The following is a 16,817-nucleotide window of genomic DNA, read 5'->3' on the forward strand; positions in this document are numbered from 1 at the left end:
GTAGGAACTTATGGTATAGTAGGGGAGATGACTTATATAATGTGACAATACAAAGTAAAATGAAATAAATATATAATAGAAATAGAAAGATGTGAGAGTTCAGAGAATGAAAAAAAATGACATTTGAATTGGACCTTGCAAATTTCATCAGGAAGATATTAGAAGAAAGACATTTTTGGTCTTTCCAACAAAGGCAGAATGTAATTGTATCCAGCCTTGTCACCAATGGGAGGAAAGCATGGGATGTATGCTAGACTCATCCAAATATCTTGTTCATGGTAAGTATTCAATAAATGTCAATTAAATGAATAGTAAAATGTCATTCCACAGGAGCTTAGTTTGACTAGAACAGAATGTAGGTGAATGGAGAGTAATACAAAATGTTTATGTCAAGTTAGTTCAGATTATAAAGGATGGAATGAACAAAGGAAACACACGTTTATTTATTAATTGTCCACCTTGTGCAAGGCACTGTGCTAAGTGCTTTATAAATATTATCTCATTTGATCCTCACAATATTATTAGGAGGCAGATATAAAGGTAGGTGCTATAATTTATTTTACAGTTGAAGAAATCAATATGTGTAGAAGTTTAGAGACTTCTCAAAGTTGTAAAACTTGTAAGCATCTGATGTAGGATTGACTCCAGTCCAGAGCTCTATCCATTGAGCCACCTAGCTACTTAGGTGCCTTGCCCATGGCAAGTGCTCAATAAATGTTTAAAAGTACAATGTGATTCCAAAGACCACCATTTTAGATATATTTAATTTTAAAATATTTTTAATGGAACCTAAATTTCATATTTATGATTATTGTTTATTGAATGAAGGAGAAGGTACATTAAGCACTTTGAACCAGGCACTGTGATAAATACTTGGACCACAAATAAAAATGAAAGACAGTTTCTACTTTTATGGAGGACTTGAATGCTAAGAAGTTTAAATCTATCTAACTTTAATAACAAAGTTAGTTCAAAGTAAAGGCATTTAATGATTAAATTTAATTAAATTTAATGATTTAAATTTAATTTAAAGGCATGTTAAAAAGCAATAACATGTTTCTCTCATCAGCCCATCAAGTCAATCATGCATACACAAAACATCAATGAGTAGATGCATGTAGAGAATGCTTATGTCCAGGGTACAATCATAGAAAGGCAATTCATAACTGTAACACTGCAGGACCACTAGTGTTTGGTCTTCCTTCTTTTTCCAGGGCAACTTTCCAATAGAGATACTACCCCTCCTTGATTTTATAGAATCCATGGTGGTCAAGTAGCCTCTGCCAGATTCAGGATATACCTCTGCCTATCTGTAATCCTTGTCTCTCTCTCGTTCATGGAAAAAAAAACAAAAAACCAAAAACATAATATCTCATCAGTTTAAAGTCCTATTATAACCACTTTTAGAGACAGAAGAAAACTCTTGGCCTAGAAATAGGAAAAAAGTTCTTGTTTCCTCAGAATATTGACTACTGAGGACTCTTCTCTTTTCAGTAGGAGATTCTTACCTCCTGGACAAGTTTTTTGGACCAAAGAACTGGATAGCAACAGCTATCCAATGGCCTCAGATTTAATCTTTTATATGGATGACTTTTCCACATTTAGGATTTGAATGTCTATCAGAGAGCACGTTTATGGTGATCATTCCAGATATTTCCCAATTTTCAGTGTCTAAAAACTGGATAATGATTATTTGCCTAATAATTATCAAATGACTCTAGGGTTTGGAATTGCCTAATTTTCCAATGCTAAGTTTCTTTTGTCCTTTCTGGCAGATAAATGGGTAGAGAAAAAGCACAGAAGAAAGCTAAGACCAGGGAGAATATCATTTTCTCTGACACTTGGATTTTTTTTTTTTTGTATACAAATGTGGTCATTTAAAGTCAGAAGACAAATGTGTCTCCCACTATCATTCTATATGTCTCCTTTTCATTGCCAAATATTTAGCTAGTCAATCAAGGAACATTATGTGCCTAGTTTGTTATACGCACTGTGTTAAACTATGGGAGTACAAAGAAAGGCAAAAAACAAAACAATTCCTGTTCTCAAGAAGTTCACAATCTAATGAAGGAGACAACATGCAAACAACTTTGTACAAACAATATTTATACAGGATAAACTAGGAATAATCACCATAGGGTAGGCAATGCATTAAGAGGAACTGGGAAAATCTTTTTGTATGTTTATGTGTGTGTATGTATGCACCCTGTGTGTAAATATGTGTGTGTGTGACATAGACACGTGTTTTAGGATCTAAGGTGATAATAATTGGAAAGGAAGTTGTAAATAAGGTTCTTGAGGTGAAATGACAATAATGGAGAGATGTTACAAATGACTTCAAATGAGAAGATATTACTGTGTGATGTTGATGTTGTAAGCATTAGTAAGTGGTAAGAAATAGTACAAACCCCATATGTTGGCTCTATGAGTTGTGAGAAGTGGGAAGAAAGAGCAACCTGTATTGATGAGAATTTTTAAAGGAAAAAATATTATCACAAGAGGAAAATAAACTCCTTTGATCCCAAATTCAATGTTCTTTCCATTATAACAAACTCTTCCTTCCTGACTTCTTTCTACATGCTATAGAGATATTTGTATAAATAGAATTTATAAGTTTTTATTCAATGAAGCAGGATTTTTTTTAATTTAAGGAAAAATATTGGAACAATCATTGACATCAATACCTCAGAGCATAGTTATTAAGAAAATTTAAAATATTATTTTAATATTTGATAACCTACTTTGATTTCAAAAGCATAGTTTGAAATAGATCTTAAACAAAATCATTTTATATTGACCATTTTATTTTCAATGAAGTGCTACTATTAAGGTTCCTAGCATAGTGTTATGTGAAAAGTAGACATTCAATAAGCTTTATTGACTTATTTGGACTTCAGTGTTATTAACAAAGCTTATTTTCTTATCTTTTATATAAGGCTTACAGCAGTTATTAATGATAGAAGTTGACCTCTTACATTATTTCTCCCTGACTCTTCCTAAAAAAGTTTGTTTTGTGAAAAAAATTCTTTTTCATTCATATGAAAACCAGTTTCTGTGATCCATTAGTTAGCTACTTCTTTCTTTCTTTATTTTTTGCTGAGGCAATTGGGGTTAAGTGACTTGCCCAGGGTCACACAACTAGGAAGTGTCTGAGACCAGATTTGAACTCAGGTTCTCCTGACTAAAGGGCTGGTACTCTATCCCAGTATGCCACCTAGCTGCCCCTAGTTAACTACTTCTTAAGTTCTTAAATTTTACAATATTCCTCAAATATTGCTATGCAGTGGTTTTAAAAGAATGTCTATTATTTTCAGGTACTGTGCAAAGGCCCAGGGATACACAAAAAGCAAAAGACAATTTCTGTCCTTAAGAAGCTCACAATATGATGGGGGAGACTGGGCAAACATACATATACATACACGCACACAAACCAGCTATATAGGAGAAATAGAAAATAATTAACAGAAAGAAAGAGAGAAGGCTTTAAGAGGAATTGGGGAAGTTCTTCCTGTAAAGGAAGGGATTTTAATTGAGACTTAAAGGAAATCAATAGACAAATTTGAGAATGGAGAATGTTTCAGGAGAAGATCCCTGGAGTTGAGAGATAAAGTTTGTAGAAAAGGTAAAAGGCCAAAGTCACTGGACTGAAAATTTCCTGTCTGGGAATAAGATATAGGAAGACTGGAAAGATTGGGAATAGGGGTATGATAAGTTAGAAAGAGCTTTGAATGTCAAACAAAGGATTTTGTATTTGATCTTAGAGGTGATAAGTAGTTACTGGAGTTTATTGAATAGGTGGGTCATTTGGATTGGACTGAGCTTTAGAAAAAATCATTTTAGTGGCTAAATGGAAGATGAATTAGAGTGGGGAGAGAACTGAGACAGCTAGATCCATTAAAAGGCTATTGCAGTAGTCCAAGCATGACTTGCAGAGAGTCTGCCCTGGACAGTTGGCAGAGTCAGAGAGTCAGTATTTGACAGATATTGCAAAGATGAAGTTGCCGGTCCTTAGTAACAGTTTGGATATGGAGTGTGGGAAGGCAGGTGAATTGATAAGAGAATTGTAGAAGGATTGCCTAGCAGCAGTGAGACCAGTTAAGGTAGTGCAACATAAATTTGTAGTTGACAAGTCAGAATAGCAGTATGATTGCCTCTACCTTTGTTTAGTTCAGTAGCACATTTGTGGGAGTAAAGGCAGTGAGTGTTGGGAGTAATTCAAAGCTGAGACTTGGTAGGACATCATCATCATATGATAAGGGCAGGATAGGAATTTTGAGAGTAGGACAGTGTAGAGTAGAATTGGTTCATCAAGGGGGTCAAGATTTGGAAAAGGAGAGAGTAGTTAGTGCAGAGGAGATAACCTAAGAGAGAATTGAAAGAATTGATGGAGGAAATGGAGGTCATAGTATGCATGAAAAATAGGACTTTAGAAAGGAAGACAGAGGGAGAAATGGAAAGCCAATTGATTATGGTCAAAATATGGGGATTTTAGAATTTTTGAACTGGTCCTTTTGTGGGTGATAGCAAGATCAAGACTTCTACCATCAATCATTTTTTTTTCCTGAGACAATTGGGGTTAAATGACTTGCCCAGAGTCACACAGCTAGGAAATGTTAAGTTTCTGAGGCCAGATTTGAACTCAGGTCCTCCTGACTTCAGGTCCGGTGCTCTATCCACTGTATCACCTAGCTGCCCCTATATAGGTATTTTTAAAAAATAAAATTAAATGATAAAGGAAACTCTGGCAGTAATATATTTTCACATGGATATATTCAGGGATAGTAGTAAATTCTTCTATGCTATTTTATTTCACACTTTCTAGTTTGTTGTTATATTTCTAAGGAGACATATGGTCTAGAATTATAAGAAATCTTGTTTTGTACAGAACAAATTACTGTATTAACTAATATTTGCATTCCTATTTTCTATAGCTTATAATTGCTGGCTCTTAAATATACATGCATGCATACATACTCTGTTGGGCTGGCCACTTTGTTCAAATGTACACTTGCCAAAAAAATTAGTTTATGGAGAACTCACACAGGGCAAGCACTCACAAGGTACCCATCTTATGACACAAAGACACTCTTAAGTTCTCTCTTAAGAACTTTAGAATTGATTGTTTGACCTGGGAGACACTGGCACAAGGTTGCCCACCATGGCATGCCCTCATGTTCTGTGAGCAAAGCAGTATTGAATTAGCCCAAAAGAAATGTGAGATGCACAAAATTAGAGAAGCCACCCCACATGTTCATAGGGACTACTTGTGTCTGGCTTGTGGCAGAGCATTCTGAGCTCATATTGGTCTGATCAGCCACAGGTTGGACAAACTGTAATTTGACTCTAATATAGTGATGTCATTTTGGTCCTCTTTGAGTATGAAGAACAATAACCAACCATATGTGTGTGTGTGTGTGTGTGTGTATGAATATATATATACACACATACATAAATACATCTGTCTGTCTATCTATCTATCTATCTATCTATCTATCTATCTATCTATCTATCTATCTATCTATTGTGGTTCCTCAGCACTCATCTGCTTCACAATTTGTTAAATTCATTTCAATGAGAAAAAAGTTCTCCAGCACTTGATGCTTCCTCAGCATTTGTCATATTTAGCTGTTTGATTGAGCAGTAGGGATGTGAGATTTGGCCACACATATTGCCCAGCCCTTCTTGCCCTTGTTATTGCTTTAGACCATGGCAGCTTCTCCTCAGAGAAGGCAACAGTGTGCAGGATTGTCAGTTGGGAATCTACAATACTGAGATTGTGCGCTTCCTGCACAGGATGATATGGCTGCAGTATATAGTCTCTTAGCTCCCCAAACAGTACTATTGGAAGGAGCATGAAATACCCCAGCATGCTTAGCAGATGAGAAGCAGCAGGAACAGGAATAGCAGAAGGAACAGTGATGGGAGTCCAGGTGGAGATGATGGCAGTAGTGGAGGACCCAGCTGATTAGGTTAACTTTCTGGTGGTGGCCAGAGCTCTGAGCAGCTGAAGTTGTGGGACTATATAGCTTCTGCCTTTTCATTCAGGTCTCTCCCTCTCTTTCAAGGAAACTTGGATGGCTTGGGATGAGGAGGTCATGATTCCTGTTAGTTGAGTAAAAAAGGAAAGACCCTGCTGGCCTGGGCTGGGGAGCTGGCTTGTTTCTTGACAGCTGGAAGTCTTTCCCTTTGGGGATTTGGGGTCAGCAAGTATAGTTAGGCTGCAGACTGGACATGTACTCCTTATTGAAAGACTCATTCAGTACTTCTTTTTCTATGCGTCATGCCTTCTGGATCTAATTAACGACAAGTACTGAGGTACCACTATGTATATATGTATGCATACATACATATAATAAACACATATATGTATGTATGTATATATTCCCAGATTTCCTTGTCTCACTGATAGGGATACTTCTTGCCTTAATCACAAAATTATTAGTACAGCATTAAATGTCCTGCTGGGCATGTCCACTAAGGAAAGGCAGCTAGGGGTCAGCTGTGAGGCATCCATCCTCCTCAGTTCAAGGTAACTCCTACTTCCCCTAACTTTTGGAGAATGATGTGGAGACTCTTCTGTTCAAAGAGGAACAACCTTCTTTTTGACTACAGGTCTTCCATCTCCTGCTGTGCCTTGAGGGAAAAGGAAAAAGAAAGTCAGAGGGGAAGAAGACTATCCTGTCCTGTTGCACCTTTTTCTTGACTATTCTCTACCCTTCGGAGGAAGAGGAGTTATGAAATGGAATCTTTCATAAGAACATATGACCATGTGCCACACATATCCTTCTGAACTTGCCTCCAGCCTGATCTACACTCTCCTTTAGGAAAAGGAGTAGCTCCATCCAATTAGTAAAGAACAGCCTTATGCTTCATCATGCCCTCCACACTCAGTGATTCTGAACCATGTGCAAACCCCATTCCTCATCCTTTCACCCTCTAATAATGATTTTCCCTTAGGGTTTTATCCTGGACCCTTTTCTTTTCTCTTATACTATTTCTCCTGGTGGTCTCATCAGCTCCCATGGATTTAGTTGCCATCTTTATGCTGGTGACTCTCACAGCTATCTGTTATGCCCCAGTCTTTCTATTGACTTTCAATCTCATGTCTCCAACTGATTTTCAGAAAGCAGAAAGCAGTTGGCTATGAGCTAAGGGAACAGCTTAGGTACTTAATAGTTTTATGTTCATGAACAAGTAACTTCCTATCTCAGTCTCACTTTCCTTATTTTAGCACATACAGCATTTAGCATTGTATATGGTACATAGTAGGTACTTAATAAATGTTATTTGACTGAGTTATCTTTAAAATGGGGGTGGGAGAAGTATGGATAAGGTAATGCACAGAGCAGATGTAAAACTAGTTTAACATTATATATAGTTATTGGATTGACAATACACTTATAAGACTGATATCAACCATTTATGCAACCAAACTCTATAACAGACTATTCAATAATACAGACATCAAGTCCTCCAGGAACAAACCATCAACCTGATTCTTAAAGATCCTATTAAATGTGTTTCATACTGGTACTCATAACAAAGAATCTTTACTGATCCGAGACTCTGTGTCTCCCTCTATGGTAGCATTTTGGCAAATCTCTGTTACAAACAGTACTGCTTTCAAGTAAGCATGGGACACCTATATCTCCAAGTTCAGAGAACATAAGACTGAATGCAATGTAGCAGTAGGCTGACAGTTGGAACCTCTGGCTGGCTGGTTTTCATGATTCTGACTAAGAGCATTTACAAATTATATCTAAATTCTGATTGGTGGTAGATTACTTAGTATGAAAGGAAATTATCAATAAAAACTTTAGCTTACTAAACTTCATTAGCAAATATTTATCAAATATTTACCAGATTTGAGGGACATAGGTCATTAGTAGTTATTTACAAGATTTGGGAACTCCCGAGCCATTGCCATATTTATATTATTCAAGTAGTTATTACAAAAAACTTATAAATTAGGAGATTTGATAAGCAACTAATTAGGAATTGAATCTGATAATAGGAAGGAGAAAATGTGAAATATAAATAATGTGAATAACAAGATGTGGAAAGAATTTCAATTCACAGTTTCTCACAATATCATCAAATTAGGAGCATTGAAAGTAGAGCAGTCTGATTAAAGAAATAGCACAATTCGCAAATATCGAAAGAGAAAACTTAGTTATGCTCTGACTTAAAGATAAAATCATAAAATACTATACTGAATTTGGATTAATGTGATTACAAAAAGAGAAGGAAAAGGGGCATGATTTTTCATACCAAGTTTGCCTGGAAAAAGCCATGTGAGCCCAAAGTCAGGATTTACCAACTTCCTACCTCTTCTAAACCCATTATTAACTCCTCATGCTTTAATATATTAAGGTCTATAACCTCAAAAGTTAATTCATGAATAGTCAACAGTATATGAAAAATTCCAGATTTATAGATCACCATTTTTACATAAAAGAGAAGTTGATCAGATTGGCTAGAATGACAGGGAAAGATAATGCACAATGTTGGAGGGAATATGGGAAAACAGAGACACTGATACATTGTTGGTGGAACTGTGAATACATCCACCCATTTTGGAGAACAATTTGGAACTATGCTCAAAAAGTTATCAAACTGTACATACCCTTTGACCCAACAGTGTTACTATTGGGCTTACATCCCAAAAAGATCTTAAAGAAGGAAAAGGGACCTGTAGGTACAAGAATGTTTGTGGCAGCCCTCTCTGTAGTGGCCAGAAACTGGAAACTACGTGAATGCCCATCAATTGGAGAATGGCTGAATAAATTGTGGTATATGAATATTATGGAATATTATTGTTCTGTAGGAAATGACCGACAGGATGATTTCAGAAAGGCCTGGAGAGACTTACATGAACTGATGCTGAGTGAAATGAGCAGGACCAGGAGATCATTGTATACTTCAACAACAATACTATATGACGATCAATTCTGATGGATATGGCCATTTTCAACAATGAGATGAACCAAATCAGTTCCAATAGAGCAGTAATGAACTGAACCAGCTACACCCAACGAAAGAACTCTGGAAGATACCTATGAACCACTACATAGAATTCCCAATCCCTCTATTTTTGTCCAGATGCATTTTGGATTTCCTTCACAGTCTAATTGTACAATATTTCAAAGTCCGATTCTGTTTGTACAGCAAAACAACTGTTTGGACATGTATACATATATTGTATTTAATTTATACTTTAACATATTTAACATGTATTGGCCAACCTGCCATCGGGGCAAGGGGGAAGGAGGGGAAAAATTAGAACCAAAGGTTTGTTAATTGTCAGTGTTGTAAAATTACGCATGCACATATCTGGTAAATAAAAACTATTAATTTTTTTTAAAAAAGAAGTTGATAATTTTTTTCAATTTTCAGGACTAATTTTTGTCATCATATTCATAGCATTCAATTTATTTTTGTTGTTCTTTCCATTTATAATATTGTAATCAATATGTGTATTATTTTCTGGGTTTATTTCATTTTGTATCAATTCATGTCTCTTCCTATACTATATTGCATAGTAATATTTAATTTCATTCAGGTACATGATTTGTTTGCTGTTCTTGTTTAGTTATTTCAGTCAAGTCTGATTGTGCCTTTATTTGGGTTTTCTTGGCAAAAATACTGAAGTGATTTGGCATTTCCTTCTCCAGTTCATTTTACAGATGAGAAAATTGATGCAAACAACATTGTGACCTGCCCAGGATCAGACACTAAGTGTCTGAGGCAAGATTTGAAATTGGGAAGATGAGTATTCCTAACTCCAGTCTGGTATTGTATCCATCTACTTGCCTCCTAAACAACTTGTTTAACTATTCACCAATCAATGGGCATCTTCTGTTTCCAGTTCATCGCTAGTACAAATACTTTGGCTACTATGAATATTTTGATGTACATAAGCTTACTTTTCATCTTTGGCCTTCTTGAGAAATATGCCTAGTATACAATGCCTGGAATCAAAGGAATATGTTAGTCACTTTCCTTATAATTCCAAATAGTTTTCCAGAATAATCAGACCAATTTATAATTCTATCAATGGTATGTTAGTGTATCTGTCTTTCTATAACCCCACTAATATGGACTATTCTCATCTTTTATCATTTTCACTAATTTTCTGGGTATGATGTGACACCCCAAAATTCTCTTCATGTACATTTTCCTTATTTTTAGTGGTTTACATCAGATTTTCATATAGTTATTAATAGTTTGGTTGTTAATAGTTTGAAATACTTTTGAGAAAAGTTGAACACAGTTTTCAAAAAAATTATAAACTATGAATGATCATACAAAAATGTTCCAAATATCCAATAATAAGACAAATGTGAATTAAAATAAAAATAAAAAAAATTTCATTCACAGCCATCAAATTGACAAAGATGATAAAAGATGGAGGGGCTATAGGAAGAAAGTGACTCCAATATTGGTGTAGTTGTGAACTAGAAAACAATTAAAAATCTAGATATTCTGGGAAATAATCAGAAATTATTCAAGAAAAGTAAAAAAGTGAAAAATCTATTCTGTCTTTGGTTCAATGATTCCACTATTGGTTATATAATAATAGCATTTATACAATTCTAAGATTTACACAGCATGTTACATATTTTTATCTGATTTGATTCCTCCATGAGGTCAAAATCAGAAAGTATCAAATAATATCAAAATAGTCTTAACATCAGTTTTTTTTTTGTGGTGACCAAAAAGAGGAAACAAAACAAATGCCCATTGATTGTTTAAAGGCTGAATAAACTATAATATATGAATGGAACACCATATTATTCAGTAAAAAAATGACAAAACATAGGACCTCTTTAGTGCTTGCAGTTAGTTACAGATTGGGTCATCTGGGAGGATGACCTTAGATACAAGATACTTTTTAGGTTTTTGCTCCTAAAACTATAATTTATGAACCCCTACCAATATGCTTATGTTTAATATTCAGCTAGTAGATATAAGTAGCTCAAAGCAAAGGTATTTATTGAGATAATATTTTGAGAACAATAGTAACAAAATATCCTCCTTCCATAAATCTGGGCTGTACTCTATATACAGTGTCAATAGATAGAATAGATACATAGGACAATAATAGAGAGGCACACAAGTAGGGAACATATATAGTAACAGGCACTTACACCACTGACATTGCAGGATCTTGATTTCCTTTCCCTTCCTCTGATATCCTCATTATCCTTCTCTTAGTAGATTATCTGTTGGACAGCCCACTTAGCTGGGCTCTCTTGGCCTGTCATCCTCCATAGATTGAATCCAAATGACTGACTCTACCAACTCATAGAGATCATATTGCTCAAAGCTGGCTCCTACCTTGACTGACTCTAGAGAGTATCCTATTTTTTTAAAAAAGACCCACTATGAGCGTGATTCATCCTTTGGTCTGCCAATAGCTTGCTGTTGTGTAATTCTGTCAAAATTGGTGGAAAAACTTCATAGATCAAAGTTTAAAAAGTATATAGTTCTTTGAATTTGTTTTGGCTTTACTCTTTGGTAATTTCATCAGCTAGGCTGGGGTCTATCATTTGATCAAGGGTAATCTAGTCAACTCACTCCTTTCCCATTACATGAAGAATTAAGAAAAACAAGGGAATTCTTATATGAATGGTTGGAGAATGATGTAAGCAGAACTAAGAATAAATGCAGCTACAATAATGTAAAGGGAAAAGAGCCTGGATTCCATAGTGCAAACACTTGTATTCAAATCCTACCTCTGACAATTCCTGTATGGTCTTGGAAAAGTGATTTAACCCCTTAGGTTTCAGTGCCATCATCTATAAAGTAAGGGCTTGTATTGAAATCCCTTTCCACTTTAGAATATAGAAACCCTATGAAATAGAAAGAACATTAAAAGGAAACTGAACTCAGAGTATATTATAATGACTAATTTTGGCTCCAGAGAAAAGAGAATGCAACAAACTTCCCTCCTTTTAGCAGAGAGATGGGAACAGAGTATTGAATATATTGTCAAACACATTCACAGTGTTGTTGATTTTTGTTTTGGTTTGTTATTTGGAAGGATTCACTTTTAGGGATGGGGATATTTGGAAATATGATACAAAATCAAAAGGAATTAATATAAAATCTGTTTTTAAAAACCAGCATCAATTCCATGTCAGTAAAAACTAATAGTTTGTATTAATATTCTGCTGTAAGGTTTAGAATAATTTTCCCTACAACAATTCTATGTGATAAATTGTTACTTATTATTATTTACATTGTATAAGAAATTGGGGCATTGAGTAAAGTGATTTGCCCTTTTTTGATTATTTGGTCAATGTTGGAGAAAGAATGCAAACTCTTAGATCTAGCACTTTTTCTTTTAGGGCAGTGAATTTCAGAGGCATCTAACTAGATGACTCAATGGATAGAGAGAGCACTGGGCTTGGACTCAGGAAGACTCATCTTCCTAAGTTCCTAAGTAGCCTCAGAGGAGACATTTACTAACTGTGTGATCCTTGGCAAGTCACTTGACCTTGTCTGACTTAACTTACTCAGCTATAAAAAGAGCTGGAGAGGGAAATGGCAAACTATTTCAATGTCTTTGCCAAGAAAACTTCACATGGGCTCACAGAGTTGGATGTGACTAAAAATAATTCAATTACAAAAATGATTTTTAATCTTTATAGGTGTTAAGATTCCTTTATCCTCTTAAAAAATTCAAAGAACTTCTCTTTATGTGGATTATGTCTATTTACTGAATTAGAAATTAATACAAATAAAACTTAAAATGTATAATTTATTTAAAAACAATGCTAAACTCATATATTAAACATAGTATATTTTTATGGAAAACAAGTACTTTTCAAAAAAACAGTCAAGTGAGAGTAGCATTGTTTTACATATGTTTACAAAGTTCTTTGATGTCTAACAATCAGAAACAACCAGGGTTTCATATTTGCTCTACATTTAGTCTGTTGCAATATGTTATTTTAGTTAAAGTCTATGAAGAAAATCCATCCTTACACAGATACATCATTGGAAAAGAGAGAGATATTTTAATAGGTAAATAATGTATATTATTATTATGAAAATATTTTCAAACTCAAATTCCCTTAGAAGATGTCACTCACATATTGAGAACCACTGCACTACACCATCTTTGAGCTACTTTCTTTTACAGTGAAGTCAGTCATGGTAATTATGATGGCAGCAAAGCTAGCGGGAACATCCCTGATCAGGTCAGATAGGAGAATTTTTATCTTTTGAATTTATAAAGGAAGGAATGAAAAATTACATACTGGGATTCTTCAGGTAACATATATTGAATGTATTCCTACTTTGTCAAAAATTTTTTCAATTTTACATCTTCCTGATATGCCAACAGTCACAAAGCTGAGTTTTTTAAAATAAAAATTCAGTATATCAGGACTCATGTATATAGTAAAATGTATATATTGAGTAGTCAGATATTAACTTAGTTGATACCAGGGAATATTCTAAATTTAATCATATTATTTTCTTCTAATGCTCCCTACCCCATCTCCATTTTTATAGTAAAATGATGATAACAGATGGAAACACCCAGAAATAGCTTCCTTATCATGGAACATGAGGTCACAGCCTCCAGATCTGCTGAGTGGATTAGTGCTATTTGGGTTTCACTATTATTTGTACTAATGTTCTCTCCCATTATTGTTTATGTCAGAGTGAACTGTACTTTGAATAAAACAATGAAGCTGTATTGTGATAATTAGATTCAGAAGGAGCTGGAAATCTGTTCAGCTTTTACCATTCTGTCCTCTTTCTCATTTTTTTCCTGTTCCCACTGCAGACAGGAATTAGATAGAATAACCTAATTCATAGACTTATTCAAAACACCAGACTAAATAGAAATGTCCTCTCTTTTTCTCTTTAACCTTTCATGAATTTGTGACTTAGGGAAAGATAGAGAAAGTAGTAAAGTATTTAAGTTTTAAAATAGGACAAGACTTAGTACAGTGGCAAAAATATAGAATCTGCCTTCAAAATCTAGTTTGTACTACTTTTACTCAAGTCAAGTCATTTAAACTTCTTTAGGTCTCAGCTTCCTCATTTGATAAATAAAGAATTAGACTAAGTTTTGATATCTAAATTCATTTACATTAGACATAGCAAACAAAATACCAGTGGGCTGCAGACCTACAATATTCATGAATATGACCCAAACCAGATTAAAATAAAACTAGGAAATATTTAACAATATAAAATATAGCTAATATTACATTTTAAAACTAAATTAGTATACATCATCCATTTCTTTTTTTTTTAATTTTTTATTAATAGTTTTTATTTACCAGATATATGCATGGGTAATTTTACAACACTGACAATTGCCAAACTTTTTGTTCTAATTTTTCCCCTCCCCCCCCATGGCAGGTTGACCAAAACATGTTAAATATGTTAAAGTATAAATTAAATACAATATATGTATACATGTTCAAACAGTTGTTTTGCTGTACAAAAAGAATCGGACTTTGAAATAGTATATAATTAGCTGTGAAGGAAATCCAAAATGCAAGTGAACAATAATAGAGGGATTGGGGATTCTATGTAGTGGTTCACAGTCATCTCCCAAAGTTCTTTTGCTGGGTGTAGCTGGTTCAGTTCATTACTGCTCTATTGGAACTGATTTGGTTCATCTCATTGTTGAAAATGGCCATATCCATCAGAATTGATCGTCATATAGTATTGTTGTTGAAGTATACAATGATCTCCTGGTCCTGCTCATTTCACTCAGCATCAGTTCATATAAGTCTCTCCAGGCCTTTCTGAAATCATCCTGTTGGTCATTTCCTACAGAACAATAATATTCCATAATATTCATATATCACAATTTATTCAGCCATTCTCCAATTGATGGGCATTCACATAGTTTCCAGTTTCTGGCCACTACAGAGAGGGCTGCCACAAACATTCTTGCACCTACAGGTCCCTTTCTCTTTTTTAAGATCTCTTTGGGATATAAGCCCAATAGTGACACTGTTGGGTCAAAGGGTATGCACAGTTTGATAACTTTTTGAGCATAGTTCCAAATTGTTCTCCAGAATGGCTGGATGTATTCACAGTTCCACCAACAATGTATCAGTGTCCTTGTTTCCCCACATTCCCTCCAACATTGTGCATTATCTAGCCAATCTAACAGGTGTGTAATGGTATCTCAGAGTTGTCTTAATTTACATTTCTCTGATTAATAATGACTTGCAGCTTCTTTTCATATGGCTAGAAATAGTTTCAATTTTTTCATCTGAGAATTGTCTGTTCATATCCTTTGACCATTTATCAATTGGAGAATGGCTTTATTTCTTATAAATTAGAGTCAATTCTCTATATATTTTGGAAATGAGGCCTTTATTGGAACCTTTGATTGTAAAAATGTTTTCCCAGTTTATTGTTTCCCTTCTAATCTTATCTGCATTAGTTTTGTTTGTACAAAAACTTTTCAATTTGATATAATCAAAATTTTCTACTTTGTGATCAGTAATGCTTTCTAGTTATTCTTTGGACATAAATTCATTCCTCTTCCACAGGTCTGAGAGGTAAACTATCCTATGTTCCTCTAATTTATTTATAATCTCATTCTTTATGCCTAGGTTATGAACCCATTTTGACCTGACCTTGGTGTACAGTGTTAAGTGTGGGTCAATGCCTACTTTCTGCCATATTAATTTCCAATTTTCCCAGCAATTTTTGTCAAACATTGAGTTCCAGCTTTTGGGATAAGAACTCAATGTTTGACAAAAATTGCTGGGAAAATTGGAAATTAATATGGCAGAAACATCATCCATTTCTATTTGACTTTGACACCACTGACTTAAAGCTTTCAATTTATGCCTTTAAATTCCTAGAAAAAGTTGCCTCCATTTTCTTACCTCCTACCTATATTTTAGATTCTTGCATTCTGGCTTTTCTCTTTATCACTACTTTACTTAAACTGTTTTTCCTGAGTAGTAACTCATTAGTAACGACCATTTCTTTATTTTGAAATTTAATACCATTTTTTTAGTCTTCATCTCTGTAGCTTTTGACACTTATATTATCCTCCAAGATGATCTTTCCTCCCTGTATTCTCCAATGTTCCTATGTCATTGTTTCTACCTATTGAGCTTTTCTTCCTTCTCAGTTTCCTTTCTTTCCAGCTTCATTATCCATTTGCCTTCACCTTTATTTATTTATTTGTTTATTTGTTTGTTTGTTTGTTTGTTTGTTTATTTATTTTCTGAAGCTGGGGTTAAATGACTTGCCCAGAGTCACACAGCTAGGAAGTGTTAAGTGTCTGAGACTAGATTTGAACTTGGGTCCTCCTAGCCACCTAGCTGCCCCTGCCTTCACCTTTAAAGGAGTGTCCCTGGGTTCTGTCCTGGGCTCTTTCTCTTTTTGCACATTTTCCCTTAGCAATTTCATCAGCCTCATGAATTGCAACTATTATCTCCATGCAGGTGACTCTTATATCTACATTATCTTTCTCCAGAGATCTTATTTGATATTTCCAACTGAATGCTTGACCTTTCTACCTGGATTATAGGATTGATAATTGTAAATCTGAGCTCGCCAAATCCAACTCTCTTTTTTTTCCAGTTGAGGAAACTGAGGCCCATAAATGTTAAGTGACTTGTATAGACTCTTGCAGCTAATAGGCATCCGAGTCAGGACTGGAACCCAATTCTTCCTCTTGCCATGTCTAATGCTATATCAGTTATATCTCATAAACTTATCAAGTTCAACATTTCCAAAACAGAACTCATTACCTTTCTAAGCCTATTCTTATTCTTCTCTGCCCTATTTCTCTTTAGGGCACCATCATTTCCAGC

General features: G+C 34.7%; 1 long non-coding RNA gene across 2 annotated transcripts in view; it reads left to right on the plus strand.

The window, feature by feature from the left end:
- Nucleotides 1–16,817, plus strand: part of LOC141554952 (uncharacterized) — a 63,501-nt gene that overhangs the window by 33,498 nt on the left and 13,186 nt on the right. For both annotated transcript variants that reach the window (XR_012486015.1, XR_012486016.1), the window contains one exon: nucleotides 9,675–9,792. This is a non-coding gene — a long non-coding RNA (uncharacterized LOC141554952). The remainder of the gene's footprint in view (nucleotides 1–9,674; nucleotides 9,793–16,817) is intronic.

Source organism: Sminthopsis crassicaudata, chromosome 2, assembly GCF_048593235.1.
Source record: "Sminthopsis crassicaudata isolate SCR6 chromosome 2, ASM4859323v1, whole genome shotgun sequence".
NCBI classification, from domain to species: Eukaryota; Metazoa; Chordata; class Mammalia; order Dasyuromorphia; family Dasyuridae; genus Sminthopsis; species Sminthopsis crassicaudata.